Genomic DNA, 20,386 nt, shown 5'->3' with positions numbered 1-20,386 from the left:
GTTTCCGCCGTCACGAAAACTCACGTCCCCTTGGGAAGGAGAAGACAGGTCCCATTTGTTACTGGTGACATGAAAAAATATCTGGAGAAAAGAAAAACCAAAATAGCAACATACAAGTAGAGCAACATTAAGCAGCATGATCCTTTGTCAGAAAGCTTTAACAGTTTTTTTGTAGATGCTATGGGAAAGTACATAACGTTGCTTTGTAGAACTAAGACCTATTTTCACGATGTCTAAATTAGCATAACAAGAAGCCTGTGTCTACATTGGGGCCCAACAGCTGGGTGCCAAGCGAAAGATGCTTGATCAAAGGCAAAGAATAAATGGGGCTCGTTCTCTCCAAGGCCTTTAGATAGAAGCCAAAACATTATTTCAGGGAAGGATCAAAGTGTCCTTGCATGAATGGTGCTAAGAATACCTTTTTGTCTCCAATGTAGCTTTTTCATCTTTTCTTAAGTAGAAGGCAAAGTTTAAGTGACAGCCCACAAAATAAAACTATTTGGAAGATCTGAATCTTATCAAGATCGCAGAAAACATGTTTTGCTGCAGCTGTTTTGTTAGGCTTTGGTGGTTTTCAAATGTTCTACCTACACAATATTTTTTTACAATATTGTGTCAGAACTGGCTTGCTTTAATCTGCAGACCCTATTCCACTCAGCCTTATCATTAAGCCCTGAAGGGGCTTGTCTCTTGCTTTCTAGGGTAACTGCATCCAACTCTCATATTGTGTCATCATTGGTTCAAAAATATCTTATTTAAAAGCCCCAAAAGGAACAAATATGTGTTCAAGATCACCAGGGAAAAGGAAAAAGGAAAAAGAAGAAGAGGAGGAGGAGTAGGAGTTTGGATTTATACCCCACATTTCTCTCCTGTAAGGAGACTCAAAGGGGCTTACAATTTCCCTTCCCTCCCCCCAACAAACACCCTGTGAAGGGGGTGGGGCTGAGAGAGCTCTGTAGAGCTGTGGCTAGTCCAAGGTCACCCAGCTGGCGTGTGTTGGAGTGCACAAGCTAATCTGGTTCCCCAGATAAGCCTCCACAGCTTAAGTGGCAGAGGGGGGACTCAAACCCACTTCTCCAGATTACAGTGCACCTGCTCTTAACCACTATGCCACTGCTGCTTAATGAACTTTATGTGCTGAAATGACTCGTGGCCAGCTGAGGAAACTTCACAGGAACATTCTGCAAATGGTGGCAGCAAATGGTGCCCTCCAGAAGGGGGCAGAAAATGGCAAGCACAAGCTGCTCAGTGGAAACTGAAAGGAAGAGCTGGGGGGAGAGGGGGAGAGGGGGAGGGGGGAGGCAGGAAAAAGAACCGCTTTCCCTGCCAATGCTTTATTTGTCCGTGCTATGCAGACCTATGTTCTTTTTAAAACCTCTGCAAGACAGTGTATTTGTATTGTGCCAAAAGGACCATTTGTCTCTCCCAATAAGGAGAACTGTAATCCCAAGAAAGAGAGGGTAACAATCCTACCTAAAGCAAATTCTTCCTTACTAACTGCTCAGGCTCTCATCCTGGAAATGAACCCTTCACTGAATCTGAGCATCAGGTTCAAACCACTGAAACCTGCCTAATTATGCCACTAAAACGTCCATGCACCAACACAAGAATTGAAAAAAACTGATGCAGTTTTAGAAAGGGGGGGAGAGAGAGAGGTTGAAGGCTACTGGGATCCCTGTTGGTATGTGCAAGTGTCACTGTGACTTACCCCACTGAGTCCTGGACTTACCCCACTTAGTCCCGCACCAGCTGGCACTGCAGGAGATGGGAAGGCTGCAGAGGAGCCTCTTGCAGGGAGGGTGAAGGCCTTAGAGGCCTTGTTCAAAGGGGAAGGCAGGGGAGAGAGGAGGCTAAGGCCCAGCAAGGCCACAGCTGAGGCGGCTGGAGAAGATGGGCTGGAGAAGCAGCTGGGACGAGGGAGAGGAATGAGAGGGCAGAAGGTATATAAGGAAGTGGGGAAGGGTGAGTCTGGAGCTGCCGCAGCAGCAGGGAATGTGGGTGGTGGTGTGAAGAGACAAGGGAAAGGGACAGCTCAATGGTGGGAAGGAGGGAAGAGGACCCTGAAGCCCAGACCCCTTTTGAGAACCTAGACCCCGGTTCAAGCTGGTCCCCACCCTGTGCAGTAACAGGGTGGGAGTCGTTCACACAAGCTGTAAACACCTCTCCCTGTGAGGCCACAGGGGAGAGACAAGGCCCTGGAAACTCCTCTCCCTGTGAAGCAACAAGGGAGAGAGAGGGGGAGGGTGAGAACTCTCAAGCCAGACAGGGGAAGGGAGGCAAGGAGGCCTGCTAGGAGGAGGGTGGCGTGGGCGAGGGCTGCCCCGTACACCCAGTGCTTTGTGGGCGCGGTGGTTTCTTGGGCCAATTGGGAAAGTCATCGTCTGGGGAGACCAACCCCCAGGTTAGGGAGCAGGGAAGGATACACCACCCAAAGGGCCCGGGCAAGGGGGGGAACGCCACACATGTCTTCAGTCATGAAAGAGTTAATGATTCTGTTTGTTAGTAAACATTAGGCAGATTAGCATAGCCAAATGGGTGTCGAGTAACTAGTTACCTGAATTAAGAAAGTAAGCCATTGATTGTCATTGGCTAATCCATATATTGCTATGGATTGTATATTTTCTAACTTGTACATAGTTGGGAAGAAGTTGCAAAAGTAATTTCCCATCTTTGTTTTCGGTCAGTTGAGTCACACCTTCTCAAAATGTAGAAGCCGTATGTAGCTCAGACTAGAGAGGACTGTTTTATTGTTTACTGCCACGTTATCCTCCCATTCTTTTTTCTTAGCAAACTTTATTTGAGCTAACCATCAGTGTCTGTGATTATTCACCCTGCCAACTGTTTATATTTTTACACCAACAACCCCAGAGGTCTAATATACAGAATGAGCACTTTTGATTTGCCCCTCTAGTCTAGTTTCTGTATTACTAATGTTAACAGCTTTGGTAATAATTCTTATTGGAAGGAAAATTATGGAGGAGATCCTGCACTCCCCACTACATTTCCCCCCATGAAAAAACACAGCTTTCCAGTAATGATAGGCATCACAAAGATGAACACGACTGTATGAAACAATAGATTGAAAGGCAAAATGGCCAGAGTCCAAGTGCCAGGGTTTAGAAGAAACAAACACCAGCTTGAAGTGAGAGCTGTCACATACATACTGTTGATATGATCATGTTTTGAACCAACAAGTGTACTATCAAGGCAAGGGCATACTGCCCAGGAGGACATATGGGGTCAAATGTCCCCGAACTGCAGCCATATGGCCATGTGGGGTGCAGAAAATTGCTCCCCATGTCTCTCCCCCCCCCTTGACTGCAAGACCTGGTACAGAAAAAGGTTGTTTGATTGGGGGGGGGGCACCCATACTGTGAGCAGCAGTGGTGTAGGAGGTTAAGAGCGTAGGAGGTTAAGGAGCAGCAGTGGCGTAGGAGGTTAAGAGCTCGTGTATCTAATCTGGAAGAACCGGGTTTGATTCCCAGCTCTGCCGCCTGAGCTGTGGAGGCTTATCTGGGGAATTCAGATTAGCCTGTGCACTCCCACACACGCCAGCTGGGTGACCTTGGGCTAGTCACAGCTTTTGGGAGCTCTCTCAGCCCCACCCACCTCACAGGGTGTTTGTTGTGAGGGGGGAAGGGCAAGGAGATTGTAAGCCCCTTTGAGTCTCCTGCAGGAGAGAAAGGGGGGCACCTGGCTAGATTTTTCCTAGATACACCTCTGTATCAAGGGCGTTTTCCATATGGACCAAATATCCTGTGATGGGGAGGTGAAACATCCTGGTTTGGGCATGACTTCCGCATGGCTTAGGCCCTAAATAGGGCCTTTTCCCAGGGTTTTCAAATAGGACTAAACTGGTGGTTCTTTTGAAAGATCCTGTGCTGATCCTGCTCCCATGCAAACACCACGGGAGATGGAACGGTTTATTTTTCCCACCTCACCGCCTGCTCTCCCTGCCCCACAGCTGCAGCCAATCAGAACATCGGAAAAACAGGAATGTCTGCACGTGCGTGGAAACGTTGGTGTGGAAAATGAAAATAAACCGGGGGCTCGTGCATAATTACCTGGAGTTCTTCCTCCCAGTCTTAACATGATAACAGGCAGCCATGCAAAGGGAGAAACCGAGATACAAACAACCTGGTATGTGTGATCCCGGATTTCCCCTGGAATATTATGTCCAACTGGAAAACGCCAAGGAAAACAGGGAGGATGTGAAATGTTGGTTATCATGATTCTGCTGTTCTGCCCTGCTACAGGTTTTGCTGAGTCAAACCTGGGTCCACTGATACTTTAACTAACTACAGACAGACCCTATCCTCAGTAAGGGATAGGGGTCCCACCCTACAGCTGGCCCGGGCGGTGGTCAATTCCGACACCAGACCAATCACCTTCAGACAACTGTGTGGTGCCAAAATGTAACCTAGTCAAGTATTTGCAAAGTTAAATTGCCTGCTTGAAAGACTGTAGAAGTGTCTTTGAAATATATTCTTTGGACATTGTTTTTTGGCTGACTACAGCACATTGTCCTGCTATTATTGCAATAAAAGCTTATCTGCTTCTTTGAACCAATCCACGTGCCTCTGTGTAACTGGGAGATTGTTGGAATTTTCCAACATTATCACATGTAAAAGTGCAAGGGGAGGAAATCAACATGCCAGCAACTTGCCTTTAATGTTGCTGCTTTAATATCCTTTCTGGCCAAGCTGTGAGTCTGGCTATGGTTGGTGGCGCTGGGCTTTTTCCTCCATGACCTGATTCTTGGCAATCAGGTTGTTGTGGAAATCAACGACTGCTGAACCAAACATATATTTCGAGAAGCATGCAAAACAACTCCCTGCGGGTGTGCATTTTTGCAAGTCAGCGTGTTGAACGGAGTTCGCTTGGTAGTTTTAATTCTGTTTTTTATTTTTATTTGGACTCTATCAGATCTATCCCCAAAAGCTCAAACAGTTTTTTACAAATGGCATTCCTGGGAGAAGAGTTTTTTTTAAAAGTGGTTGGTTTTAAACAACTTGGGTTCGATAGAAAGGTATTGTGGATCACTCGAAAATGGTTAGGCCGGTATTGGGCTGGATTCAGGTTCACATCCACAGTCTGCCAAGGAAGCTCACATGGTAAGGTTGGGCCAGCCACCTATTTACCATCTAACGCATAGGTGTCAAACTTGCGGCCCTCCAGATGTTATGGACTACAGCTCCCATCATCCCCTGCCAGCATCATGCTGGCAGGGGATGATGGGAGCTGTAGTCCATAACATCTGGAGGGTCGCGAGTTTGACACCTGTGATCTAACTTATCTCACAGGTTGACGAAGTGAAGGAAGGGAGATGCCTCAGGACAAAATAAAAATACACTAAGGCTCATTCCGCACATGCAGAATAATGCACTTTCAAACTGCTTTCAGTGCTCTTTGAAGCTGTGCGGAATAGCAAAACCCACTTGCAAACAGTTGTGAAAGTGGTTTGAAAACGCATTATTTTGCGTGTGCGGAAGGGGCCTAAGGAAAAAACTAAGAAAAAAGTTGGGTTTTTCTAGACCCTGCTTTTTTTCTACTGTAAGGAGTCTCCCAGCAGATTACAATTGCCTTCTGCTCCCCCTGCCACAGGCACCTGATGTGGTAGGTGGGGCAGAAAGAGTTCTGAGAGAAGTGTGACTTGGCCAATGTCACCTCACAGCCTTCATGTGGAGGAGCGTGGAATCAAACTTGGTTCTGCAGACTGGAGTTTGCAGCTCATGAGGGGAATAAAATCTGGTTCTCCAGATTACAGTCCACTGCTTTTAACCACTGGGCCATGCTGGATCTCAGGTATGATCAGGTAATCAAAGAGCCATCTTCATCTGAGTTTCTGTGGGGAAACTACCAAGACAAGGGACATCTCTGTGGTAACACATTCGCTATAAGAACCTCTACTGAGGCAAACCTGTCTGGCTGACTCTAACCATTCAGAAAACTTGTTAAATCTTCTCTGTTAACAATCTTATATTGTTAAATCTGTCAGGCTCTCGAACGTGGAAATAACAGAGACCGTAGGAAAGTCCTAAAGCAGTTTATTTCTACAACACGTAGAGTAACAAAAGAAAGCTGAATCTAAGCTCTCCAGCTTAGATCCAGAGATTATACCCTTCAAACCCCCCCCCCATTTGACCCACACCAAATGTGCTTTACAAATTCTGCAACATTTGCACTACAGAGCTTCAAAGAACCTGGGAACCGTTCACACCTTCTTGCAGGAGAGCTGGCACCAGGGAATTGCCAGGAAGGGGAGAGGGAAACAGGAAAGCATCTACAGGAAAACATTTGCAATTCTTATACAGCAAAACATCTGGGCACTGACAGGCTTGGTCCTGACAAAATCTTCTCTGAGATATCACATTTTTTAAAAATCAAGACATTCCTCTTTGCACAGCAAAAAGTGAGCACAAATGTACAGAAAATGGAGAAAACAAATCATTTTCTAGGAACATCTCCCTCTCTCTTCCCATCCTCCGCCCCCTCCCCCAAAAAATAGTCCAGGGAAGTACAAGTATGTGGTGTGCCAGCTTTAAAAGAAACAGGTGCCACAACACCCAACTTATCTCAAGTCAAGTCAAGTAGTATTTATTGTTTGAGCCATTGGCTATAACATCCAAAAATACATACAGTTAAAACATTCAGATTAAAATAGTAAACTTATTTTTAGGCTAAAAAACTTATCTCACCCTGCATCTGTGGGGAAAGATTGTCCTGTTCATCATTTGACAGGTTAAAAAATGGCCACTGTGATAGGAAAGGGGGGTCAGGGCAACACAGGATCAGTCCCAGGTTTTTGTTTGTTTGTTTTTGCTTTGAATTATGTAATCGAAAGTGCCATCAAATTGCCACTGACTTATAAAGACCCTGAAGAGTTTCCAAAACAAGATACAAACAGACTTTTTTGGGACTGGGGACCACCAGCAGATTTGCATTCACGAATCAGGGGTCGTTTCCCCACTTACCATTGACCACCCTTTGCTGCGCACTACTCTCAGCGCGCGTCATTTCTGGTGCGCTCCCGGACTTCCAGCGCGGGGTCATCAAAAGGCACCGTTTTGAGGAGCGTCAGGAATTATGCGCGCTGAGGGGGCGTGAGAGCAGCAGTGTCGGGGCGACTGTGTTGTCGCCACCCCTGTAGTGGGGAGTGCCGCGGGACCCCGTGCTACTTGGCGAGAGTAGCGCGCAGCAGATGGTAAGTGGGGAAACGACCAGGGTCATCTGGGGGGGGCATACATACTTGGTGGAAATAGGCGGTAGCTGGAACTGAAACCAGCACATACTCCCTTGTTAATGTTTGAGTGAGTGAATCAGCATGCCTGGACATCGGCAGAGTGCCACATTGCTCTGTGTGTGTATAAATGTTATCTCCTTGAACGGGATGCCCCTCTGTCTTAACTGGGAGGTGTTCTCTGACCTCCATCCCCCCCTCTCTCTCTTTCTGTCCATTGTTCTTCCCTTTTTCTCCACATGCCTCTGAGCAGCAACCCTGAACTTCCTCAGTGGTTTCTCATCCAGGTGCTAACCAGGGCCGACCCCACTTAGCAACCGAGATCTGACAAGACCGGGTTAGTGTGGGCCATCCAGGTCAGGGCAAAGTGCAGCAGTGCAAAAATACTGGAAGCAGCTCTTCGAGCACTCACGGCCTGCCTGCTCCAAGATCCACTGACCCGTTAGAAGGGGCACATGGTGTCATATCAGACTTCGTTTCAGTGGTGCCCCAAAGCACAATGTTAATCACAAGCGATCGCTGAGGTTGCTAGTGTTCTTGGCCTGACCCTGAATCCGGCAGCAGGGAAAGGATACAGTCTTTGATAACGGTACCTTTAAAAGGGCCACAGGGAGGAGTAAACAGAAAGTTCAATATTCAACGCACAGCAGGCCTCCTCTCCAAAAGCTCCATTTGTGCACTTCTCTCTGCAAACCTGAGCTGTCCCTCCGGAGGCTATTCTTGTAGACAGAGAAAAAGAGAGCGCGCTGAAAAGGTCTGAACTCTGCCACTTCCGAGCCCACCTAAGAAACGTGCAAGTTTACAAGCCAAACCTAACATTTGAGCTTCCATAAACACAAAGCCCGCGTCTTCGGGCAAATAAACCCACACACCACATTTACAAGCCCTGCTTCGCACAAAGCGCCAACCAGGGAGTTTTGACAAATGTCACATTATCTGATATTGAAGGTTTTTGTCTGCCACTAACCTTTGCACAGCTGAGTGTGTTTTTTTAAAAGCGAAATAAAAGAAACAGAATGTTTTCAAACACTCTCCCTTCCTTTTTGGCAAAGCCTTTATTGCCATCATAGCAATCCAGTAACCCATAGAATGTCTTTATTATCTTGGGGCAGGGAACTATAAAACCGCTGGTTTCTTGAAATCAATTTGCTCTCAAGCTTTCTGCAACCAGCAATCACGACGGCGCTTGCCGCTACCTCCAGCGCGGCACTTTAATTTCGGGGCGAGCTGCTAGAAAATGCGCCCTTTTGCTTTCTCATTTACAGACTTTAGAAAGGTAGCAACTTGAAGAACGGTCGCTAAGGAAACCTTTTCAACAACCAAGCCCTGGAAAAGGATAGGTTATTAATCTCTAAAGCTTTGGGAAGTGCGCTGCACATGACACAACCGTTACAACAATTAAGAACGCTGCTGCGGCTTATTAAAAAAAAATCTGTGATCTTTTCAGACTGCCTTCAGAATGGCTGAATGCAAGCATGACAAGAAAACATTCACCCACACACTAAAATGAAGTGGCTATAGTGTTACTTCAGAGGAGCAGAGAGATATACAGTCTAGGACAGGGGTAGGGAACCTGCGGCTCTCCAGATGTTCAGGAACTACAATTCCCATCAGCCCCTACCAGCATGGCTAATTGGCCATGCTGACAGAGGCTGATGGGAATTGTAGTTCCTGAACATCTGGAGAGCCGCAGGTTCCCTACCCCTGGTCTAGGACAAAATTTATTCTCTGGCTCGTGCATAGAAGGCAGTTTTATTTCTTAATGATATTGTTGGCAGCATCAGAAAAACAGCCACGGCAGAGGACCAGGTCATAGCAGGAGAAATACAAGGAAGAGGTTCTAATATCAGAAAGTTCCCAGTCAGACAGGCATAAGTACTCTGCAAACAGACAGCTAGCCACAGAAGGCCCAGGTCCTTCCAGTAGAAGAAGAAGAAGAGTTTGGATTTATATCCCCCCTTTCTCTCCTGCAGGAGACTCAAAGGGGCTTACAATCTCCTTGCCCTTCCCCCCCTCACAACAAACACCCCTTCCGCACATGCAAAATAATGCGTTTTCAAACCACTTTCACAACTGTTTGCAAGTGGATTTTGCCATTCCGCACAGCTTCAAAGAGCACTGAAAGCAGTTTGAAAGTGCATTATTCGGAATGAGCCCCTGTGAGGTAGGTGGGGCTGAGAGAGCTCAGAAGAACTGTGACTAGTCCAAGGTCACCTAGCTGGCATGTGTGGGAGTGTACAGGCTAATCTGAATTCCCCAGATAAGGCTCCACAACTCAGGTGGCAGAGCTGGGAATCAAACCCAGTTTCTCCAGATTAGATACACGAGCTCTTAACCTCCTACGCCACTGCTGTAGAATTAGTAGAATTAGTGAGTGGCCCACCTAGATAGTAGGGTTGCCAACCTCCAGGTGGTAAATACAGACAAACCACTTTGACACCCTGAGGGCTAACACACTTGTCCTAAGACAGCAATGCATTTTAAATCTTTGTAATGAAAATTCATGTGTTAGCAAACATACAAAGGTACTCCTTGACTCTCTAAGCCAAATAACGCTATCAGCTTTCAATACAAATAACACAAAGATTAGCAACTTGTTACTAATCTATCATTATTCCACAATCATGTTTGGGTTTGAGCTGACCAAACACCTGTGCATTTGGTTTCAGAATTACTTCAATGGCCCAATTCTTATAGCTCTAATATACAAAACTCTCAAAGGAGTACGTGTTTAATAATATTTGACTCTGGCTCTTCCGGGACTACTGTAGCATAGTTACACATACTCCTTTGAGAGAGACCACAAGTGCGTAATGACCCATGACTGAGGCCTTTCCGCACAGGCAAAATAATGCGTTTTCAAAACACTTTCACAGCTGTTTGCAAGTGGATTTTGCTATTCCGCACTGCTTCAAAGAACACTGAAAGCAGTTTGAAAGTGCATTATTCTGCATGTGTGGAATGAGCCTGAGACATGGCCTCTGCCTTCCCCCTCCCACTTTGAGGCAGGACCCTTGCAGTAGAAAGACCCAATATGCTGTGAGATCCATGGCTTTCCAGTTCCTCATGAGGAAGGGGAGATATTGGGAAAGTTGGCACACAACAAGCAAGAGGAGAGCAGGAGGAAGACGAGCAGAGGTGGGATCCAACCAGTTCTCACCACTTTTCTAGAAGTGGTTACTATTTTTTTTCGAGTGCCGAGAAGGGATTACTAAAGCAGCCTCCCTGCCCAATAGGGACTGGAGGCGCGTGTGTGCAGTGGCGCCATTGTTGGAACCCCACCACCATCGGAACCTGTTATTAAATTTTTTGGATCCCACCACTGAAGACAAGTCTCTGTCAGTCTTCAACTTTGCTCATATTTGCTACTCAAAGGCTGAAGTGTCTGTGTGGGCTCAGTTGCAGAGCGACAAAAGTAAGGACACAATGTTGAAAGAGCAACATCTGTTAGAAATTCCAAACCCACAAAACGCACCTTGGCTTGAGCCATACCTGTTTATCCTCTGCGAGCAACAGTTCAGACAGCACCAGAATAAGAAAACTGCTTTCATAAACTTCCAATACTGTAATCACTGCTTAAGGTTCATGTACTGATTCCTTAATAAAGTTCAACGCAAAGTCAACTCCATAGACGACAAGCTGGGGCATTTTCCAGGGCTCCAAAACAAGCCAAGGACACATTCAAAATACTGCTGCCATTCAAACACCACAAACCTGAAGCTGGTTGAAGTGAGAGAACTGTCATTTTTCTTACTCCACCTCTTCCATGTTAGTGAGACAGATGAAGGATTCCAACAGTGCAATCCTAAACAAAGGTCGATTCCCCACTTACCATTCGCTGCACTACTGTCAGCGCGCGTCATTTCTGGTGCGGGGGTCGTGTTCCCCGGGCTTCCCCACTGCCCCGCGCTCTGCGTGGGGTCATCAAAAGGCTCCATTTTGAGGAGCGCCAGAAATGACGTGCACTGAGGGGGTGCAAGAACAGCAGAGTCAGGGCGGCTGCGTTGTCACTGCCCCTGTAGTGGGGAGTGCTGCTAGACCCCGCGCTACTTTGCAAGAGTAGCGCACAGCAGATGGTAAGTGGGGAATCGACCAATGTTACACCCTTCTAGGGCAGTAGCCTTAGATGGCTCTAACTCTGCTTAGATTTTTTTAAAAAAATACTTCTTTTATATCCCATGTTCATCTGCAATGGGAATCCAGTGACTTACAATTATCTCTCCGCCATTTTATTCTCAAAACATGCACTTGTGGTAGCTTCAGCTGAAAGTGTGTAACTAGCTGAAGGTCACTCAGTGATCTTCCATGTCAGACTAGGGATTCAAACATGGGTCCTTGTCCGACATTTAAACTCTGCACCATGCTGGGTCTTTTAGGAAGGTGGTGGAAGAATCTGGAAAGTCCTGGAATGTGCACTAGGCCAAGATATGAGGGTGGGATCAGAGGTGGGATCCAGCAGGTTCTTACAGGTTCCCGAGAGTAGGTTACTAATTATTTGTGTGTGCCGAGAGGGGGTTACTAATTGGTGATTTTGCCACGTGATTTTTGCCTTAGTTACGCCCCTCCTCTCAGCAGTAGCGTGCAGAACTTGAAGCAGTCTAGCAGGAGGTGCACCAGCATGCGTGGCAGCCTGCACCTGTGTGCATTTATTTCCTCGCCTCAAGGGACACAGTGTGCAAGCGGCTACGTCCCCACAGCCAGCCCCCCGCCCAGGAATTCCCTCTGCCCCCAGAATGCCCTCGGCCATCACGGAATGTCCACTACCCAGCCCCATTGGCGCTACGCCACAGTTTGAATCCCACCACCATGGGAACCTGTTACTAAAATTTTTGGATCCCATTGGTAAAGCAATCCCAAGTGACCACTTCCAGTTTTACTTTTCTGAGGAAAAAAAATGTCTGGTTCCAACTGACAGAACTCAAATAAGACAGTGGAGGATTTATTACAGTCACTTCCTTTTCCAGTCTGCGTACTGTTCCCAACCAAGCACCAGCCACTAATCTAAAGAATTTTGCCTGGTTGTAAGCTCCTTGTTGACACAGGTATAATGAGCAGTTTAGGAGAATTTATTTAAGAGGCTGTGCACACATTTAATTTCCATAGGCAAACAAGGTTCTTCTTAAAAAGTCATCTGGAAGATTTCATAATATCTCTGGTACAAAGTAAACCCGTGATCTTGAGAAGTTCCGAACTTGCTGCTATTTTTGAAAGGAAGTGGCACACACAAAAATAGTTAAGCTACAAATAACTTTCCTTCCTCAGTTCATTTGTTCTGCCCAATGAGAAAGCAGGCTAAGCATTCCAACTGAGTGACAGCAAGAAACAGCTATTAAGCTGGAAAGCAAGAAAGTGATTAGAATAAGTTTGGTAGAGGTATGAAGGGCTACCAATTCCTCAGAAAGCACATACTCTAACATGGGTTTGATCCACTGGGGACGTATCATGCCAAAGGCAGACTTCACTAGTCACACAGTTCAGGTCTCCATGGGCTTGCTGAACCTGTTGGTGTGTACTAGCAGCGTCCAAACATCCATCAGTTTAGTTTAGTTTAATTTATTCAATTTATATCCCGCCCTCCCCCGAAGGGCTCAGGGCAGTGCCCAACAATAGTATAAGTAACAATATTAATATCAGCAATATCAATACTAGAAAACATCAATAAGCATCACAATATTTTAAAAAAATTCATAGACATGGGGAATCAAGTCAGCAAAATAACAAATCACAATATCGTACATTACAAAGTATACTATCACACAAAATGTATCAATAACATGACACATTAGGATATAATGTAACAATATCAGCAAAATAACAACAGTCATGACATAGCCACAGCTAAATACCAATGGATATCAATAACTAGTATACAATAACATGCCAATATCATTAATTAACAGAGCATCAGATGGCAACCACTTCTTCTATATGAAGACTGCAAAACCTCACAACCCAGTTCTATATAACAGTCTATAGCAACGGTAGGGTAATAAGTTAGCCCAGCAACTAACCCAAAAAAAAAAGAGCAATCACTAATCTAAGCTTAATGCATAGACACACTACCATAACACTAACCCTATAAACTACTTATAATATACCAACATTTCTACCTAGCAATGCAACAGTTGAATCAACAGACCTAATCAAACACTCTAACAGCTGTGAGTACCACCCCCCACCCCCACAGTCATATGCTCAATGATAGCAACATTGAACTCTGTTCTCCATGGGGTATAATGAACCGCCACCAGAGGTGGGATCCAGCAGATTCTCACAGGTTCCCGAGAGTAGATTACTAATTATTTGTGTGTGCCGAGAGGGGGTTACTAATTGGTGATTTTGCCACGTGATTTTTGCCTTAGTTACGCCCTTCCTCTCAGCAGTAGCGCGCAGAACTTGAAGCAGTCTAGCAGGAGGCGCACCGGCGTGCGTGGCAGCCTGCACCTGCAAGCATTCATTTCCCACCCAAGGACTGGCGCAGCAGCTGCGTCCTTGCCTCAGCCCACCCAGGAATGCCCGGCCACGCCCCCATTGTGCCCCACCTAGCTCCATTGGCACTTTGCCACAGTTTGAATCCCACCACCATGGGAACCTGTTACTAAAAATTTTGGATCCCACCACTGTCCGCCACCATGTTCTTGCCTTGACTGTTGAGCGTAAAAGTTCCATGCATGAAAGGTCCAAGTGTGGTAGTCTTATGCATTCTGTGGGAGCCTCGGCCACTGCCCTCCAGGGACTGCCAACAATGAAGAAATGCTCCCCCCAGCACTCTCACCGCTGGTGGTCCACAGCCGTTGCATCCCCCATGGGCTCAAACACTGGCACTCGAAAACTTGCCTCATGCAGGGTCGCCCAGCGGGTCATTGCCTGGGTGCTTCAGCCAGTCGTCGTTGTTGGGAGGTCGCTGCCGCCACCCCCCTGCACCCAGGCCGTTCAAAAGTTGAAAGGGCGTCTTGCGGCCAAGGGAAATTCCAAAACGGCCGCCTAGGCATCTTGGCCCGTTGCTGTTGCTGTCGAGAGTTGGGCTCAAGTTCGGTTTACTGGTCCTGACCAGGAAGCACACCCTCCCTTTTTTAAAGCAGCTCAAGCATATCTAGCAGGAGACTTTCTAGACCACAGGTGTCAAACTCGCGGCCCTCCAGATGTTGTGGACTATAGTTCCCATCATCCCCTGCCAACATGATGCTACCAGGGGATGATGGGAATTGTAGTGCATAACATCTGGAGGGCCGCGAGTTTGACACCTATGTTCTAGACCAGGAGTAGGGAACCTTTAACACTCAAAGAGCCATTTGGACCCGTTTTCCACGGGAAAAGAAAACACTTGGAGCCGCAAATAATTTTTGACATTTAAAATAAAGATAACACTATATATATATAGGGTTTTTTTTACCTTTTACTCCGCTCATTCTGAGAAGCGCATGGATGTGCCCGCCCTGCAGGATGGGGCCAGCGGCTCAGCTCGTGGAGCCACAGTGCAAGGGCAGAAGAGCCGCATGCGGCTCTCGAGCCGCAGGTTCCCTACCCCTGTTCTAGACCTTCCAATCCCCTGGTGCAACTGGCAACATTCCATTCACCCCCTTTTTCGTACAACAATTTTCCCCCATCAGAATTGTCACTTTACCATGGAAACTGAAAAAGAAGGGAAACTGCCTTTTTAAAATACCTTGGTCTTTCGCAGGCCCAACCACCAATTGGGCCACACAGTATACAGAAAACCAACCCACACAGACCAGTATCTACATAAAAACTCGAATCATCATCCACCACAGAAAAGGGGCATAATCAAAACTCTGACAGATCGTGCAAAACGAATATGTGAACCTCATCTCCTCCCTGATGAAATCAACCATCTAGACTGGGCTCGGCAGGCTAATGGCTACTCCACAACAGAAATCAGAAGAGCTTTAAGACCAAGAGAAACCCAGAGGACTGAGGAGAAACAGCCTACCACAGGAAAAATATTTCTACCATACATCAAGGGAATCACAGATCAAATAGGGCAGGGGTAGGGAACCTGCGGCTCTCCAGATGTTCAGGAACTACAATTCCCATCAGCCTCTGTCAGCATGGCCAATTGGCCATGCTGGTAGGGGCTGATGGGAATTGTAGTTCCTGAACATCTGGAGAGCCGCAGGTTCCCTACCCCTGAAATAGGGAAACTGATGAAAAAGCATTACCTACAAACCATTTTCAAACCCACCAAGAAAATACAGCAGATGCTACGCTCAGCAAAGGACAAGAGAGACCCCCTCACTTCTGCAGGAGTATATCGCATACCCTGTAACTGTGGAAAGGTCTACATAGGAACCACAAAACACAGCATTCAGACCCGTATTAATGAACACGGCTTAACCATCCTGAAAAATCTGCAGTTGCAGAACACGTGTTAAACAAAACTGGACATAACATTTTATTTGAGAACACTGAAATTTTGGACAATTCATAAGCCTACTATGTCAGACTGCACAGGAAGGCCATTGAAATACACAAACACCAGGACAACTTCAATAAGAAAGAAGAGACTTTGAAGATTAGCAGGGCCTGGCTCCCAGTACTTTAAAAATGATCTGATAACCCCACCCGCAATACAATGCACTCAACCACACCTTTGCATAGCAAGTCCTACCCAAACAGTTAATGATTGGTTCCCCACCCTGGGACATGGACAATATACCACACAAAACTTTCCCTTCTCACTTAGACACAGTGAGAAACAGACTTTTCTCTGTGATACACCTCTGAAGATGCCAGCCACAGATGCAGGTGAAACGTTAGGAACAAACACCACCAGACCACAGCCACACAGCCCGGAAAACCCTCCAGAAACATTTCAATATTACATTTACAGCTATCTCTGTGGAGATTAGAGAAGCAATTGTAGAAGTGCTGACTAATACTTATGAATGTACTTATTACTGTATGCGAGAAATACTTGAAGGTGCATTGGGGCACTACTGACATAAAGCCCCACAAGTGTATATATTGTATGACTGCTAGCCATATTGTGAGCAAATAATTGTTTGTTTGGTGACTTCAGTTGCATATCAGTTGCATTTCTATTGTACCTAATATGATTTCCAGGGAACCCACCTAAGATGGCTTACACAATAAAACCTAGTACAAACATATAACATTAAAAATCACTCAATCAAACCAGAATTTAAAAACCCACGCAGAGCATAAAAACAGATAATTGAATAGCTTGAAATACCAGCTTTCACGTTAAAATTGCACTATAAAATGGTATTAAAAGATCAACCTGTTAACTAAAAGCCTGGGTGGCGAGAAAGGTTTTGGCCTGGTGCCTGAAAAAGAGCAATATAGGTGCCAGATAAGCGTCAAGCAGAAGGTGGCACTACTAGGTAGATACTTCCCTGTTCCCCCCACCCCATTAGAAATTCCACCGTTGTCCAGTATGCTTCCTCTACTATCTGAAGGAAATAGATCCTATAAGAGGTTAATTTGAACCTGATTCCCTATTTCCCCAAGTGGCGGAGTGAAATTGAGACCAAATGATAAAAGGTTACAATAGGATCTGGGAGATCCGGATTTGAATCTTTCCTCAGTTATGGTTGGTAATGTTGGGCAGTTCACATCCTCTAATCTCACAGTGATGATGATGATGATGATGATGATGATGATGATGATGATGATGATGATGATTAAATTAATTATATTTATCTAACCACCCTCCCCCGGAGGGCTCAGGGTGGTGAACAAAACATGGATAGAGCACAATAAAATCAGAGACTAAAATCAGTTAAATATTAGTTAATTTGGCTCTATATAAATAAACCCCACCCCATTCAGCATAACAGATGGCACCAACTATAAATAAACCCCACCCCAATCAACATAACAGATGGCACCAACTATCAGATCCCCTAAAATAAAAAAGGGAGGAAGGACGGCAGGATCCACTGATGTTATAAAGGGGGGTGGGCATCAGCAGCTAGCCTCCCCAAAGGCCCGGCGGAAAAGCTCGGTCTTAAAGGCCCTGCGGAACTCATTAAGATACCGCAGGGCCCTGACCGCTGAGGGGAGAGCATTCCACCAGGCCGGGGCCAGGGCAGTAAAGGCCCTGGCCCGGGTGGAGGCTAGCTGCATCATTGAAGGGCCAGGGATCACCAGTAAATTGGCCTCTGCAGAACGCAGAGACCGATTCGGGACATGTGAAAGTTCAGTTCAGATGAACTGAAAGACAGGAGAACGATGTTGTAGGATACTTTGAAAAGCAGTGTATACATGTCTAAAATAAAGGGAGGGGGAAACATGGAGAGGAGAGGATCAATTTTAAAATGAAACAAATGACTAGTATACTGTGCAACCTAGATTGATTAAATTAGGACAGTGTCCAAACATCAGCCGTTGTGGGAGCCGTTATGACATAAGAACATGAGAGGTGTCCTGCTGGATCAGACTAGTGGTCCATCTACTCCAGCACCGTGTTTCCGTTGTCATGGGAGTGCCAACAGGGCATAGAGGCCAAGGCCTTCTGCACAATGTTTGCTTAGAAAAATGTTGTGCAGCCTGCTAGAGACAGCTCAGATCTAAAACAATTCAAAACCATATAGCCATTAAACGTATGTATGGCAGACTTTTGTTCCCAAGCTCCCATTTGGTGGAGCAACAAGAGCAAAAGGCAGGGGAGAGGGCCTGACATTGGGTGGTGTTCTAGGAATTCTTCAAATCTCTATATGGTTTTTACCATAGAGATCTGGGAACTTCCTCCCTCAATGTCATGACATCACTTCTGGGTATGTAACTCCAAGTAATGGTACAGCTTAGTCCCTGTGTCTCTGACTCCCAGAACTCCCAGGGTTTGGACATAAGCTGCTAAAGATATGGCTTCTCAGTACCAGTAATTCAGAGATTTGCTGCCTCTGGACACGAAGACCCCACAAAGTTCCTCAAAAGCCCCCCCCCATCCCGTACCACTTCTAGTACTGTTATAACCCCACTTATCTATTACAGAACCATTTAAAGAGACAGAAAGGGAGCTTTTTCCAAGAAGAAGAGGAGGAGGAGGAGGAGTTAGACTTATACCCCACTTTGAGGAAGGAGCAGCAGTGGCGTAGGAGGTTAAGAGCTCATGTATCTAATCTGGAGGAACTGGGTTTGATTCCCCGCTCCGCCACCTGAGCTGTGGAGGCTTATCTGGGGAATTCAGATTAGCCTGTACACTCACACACATGCCAGCTGGGTGACCTTGGGCTAGTCACAGCTTCTTGGAGCTCTCTCAGCCCCACCTACCTCACAGGGTGTTTGTTCTGAGGGGGAAAGGGAAAGGAGATTGTAAGCCCCTTTGAGTCTCCCACAGGAGAGAAAGGGGGGATATAAATCCAAACTCTTCTTCTTCTTCTTCTTGTGAGGAGACTAACTCCTCCTCTTCCTCTCCCAACAGTAGGGTGGTGGGGCTGAGGGAATTCTTAGAGAACTGTGACTAGGCCAGGGTCACCCAGCAGGAACGTAGGAGAGGGGAAACAAATCTGGTTCCCTAGATAAGACTCCACCGCTCATGTGGGGGAGAGGGGAATCAAACCCGGTTCTCTAGATTAGAGTCCACCTGCTCTCAACCACTACACCATGCTGGCTTTCTGGACATGAAAGACTTGTATCACATAACCTGGGCTGTCAGGTCTGGGCATATGGCAAGGACACTAAGGGAAAAGAAAGATAATTAGAGATGGAAGTGATGCTTTCTTAGTAGAGTATACTGATTGGCTGTGCAGGGGAATAGTATTGGAATGGTTGCCACCACATATGCAGAAACAGTAAATGATGAGGCCTCAAGAGGATGCATGCCCAGAATAATAGCTTGTTCAGATATCCAAGGGCTGGACTCCTCTGAGGGTAACTAGCTTTTGGGTTGCAATAATAAAATAAAACAAAATATGCTTTCCCTATCAGCAATCTGAAAAACACCAGTTCAGTTATACAATATCACATCACAACTCCACTTTGAAACTTCCTCTTTCCACTTGAGAGGACTGAAATATCTGCAGTAGCCATTTTGTATTCCTTTCAAAGGCACAAGAAGACACAGAGACAGGCTCTTTCTTTCACAGATTTCTTTTTGTTCTTTACGATGAAAATTTCATCAATTTAATACAAACAGCATTCAAATTCAAAGTGTCTGTTTGCTCTTGGAGCGCCAAGAAAGAAAACAGATTAGCTGGGAGAGCCTGATCGCAGCAATGCCTTTTACTGGAGGTCGTTCTAAAAAAAAAAAAGGAAGGATTTTCAAAGAGCAAGGCAAGCTGTCAAGCCCTCAAAAATAGTCACTTTCCCTCTAACAATATTGTCACAAAATTAATTAACTCAAAATGTCACTCTTGTTGAAGCAGGTACTCTACAGAAGAGTCCTCCATCGTTGCCATGTGTTTTGATTTTTAAAAAGTGCTCTAAAGGGAAGCAATTATTTTTCTTTCCAGCAAATTACTTTCGCAATAGAATGGAACACAATAAAGACTCCCAGTCATGCAGCTGTGAACTTGTGGGAGAGCCCTTGTAGGTTTCAGGGAGTTGTAAGTATAAGACAGCTGTGGAAGGAAACAGAAGTAGGTATGCATTCAATGTTGTCACATGTAAAAATTCAGGTAGCCACTTTGGCACACATTAGACCACTCTGAGCAGAACTGCCCGCTCTTGAGTTGGGAAAGCCCTGGAGATCAGTGCCATCGTGACTAGTGAGGGCAAGGTTTGGGGAGTGGAGAATATAATGCCATATAGAGTCCACCTTCCAAAGCAGTCATTTTCTCCAGGATAACTGATCTGTGTAGTTGCACTGCTTTTACTCCATCTCATTGGAGCTCAATGCAGGCATTAAACTCTGCTTTCCGTGACCCACTCTCCAGGATAAGGTAATTATCACCTTTATGTCCCCCAGATCCCTCTTTAATCCAAACATTTGTCCTCAATGCTATCTATGAAGGGCAACAGGTATATTTGGTATATATAATCCTGTCAAGCAAAGTAACGAGCGGAAATGTGGATTGCCTTCTGAGGGTGGGAACCACCTGGGTGAATCCTCTCCAATAACCACACTGGACTCTTTGCTGGGATAAACATTTTGGCCATGAGCCATTTTATTAGCCAACCAAAACAGAAGCGTGAGGTGTAGCATGGGTCTTGATCTGGCCT

The sequence above is a fragment of the Sphaerodactylus townsendi genome, linkage group LG10 (assembly GCF_021028975.2).
Source record: "Sphaerodactylus townsendi isolate TG3544 linkage group LG10, MPM_Stown_v2.3, whole genome shotgun sequence".
Classification (NCBI taxonomy): domain Eukaryota; kingdom Metazoa; phylum Chordata; class Lepidosauria; order Squamata; family Sphaerodactylidae; genus Sphaerodactylus; species Sphaerodactylus townsendi.
Note: the sequence above shows the minus strand (reverse complement) of the source record.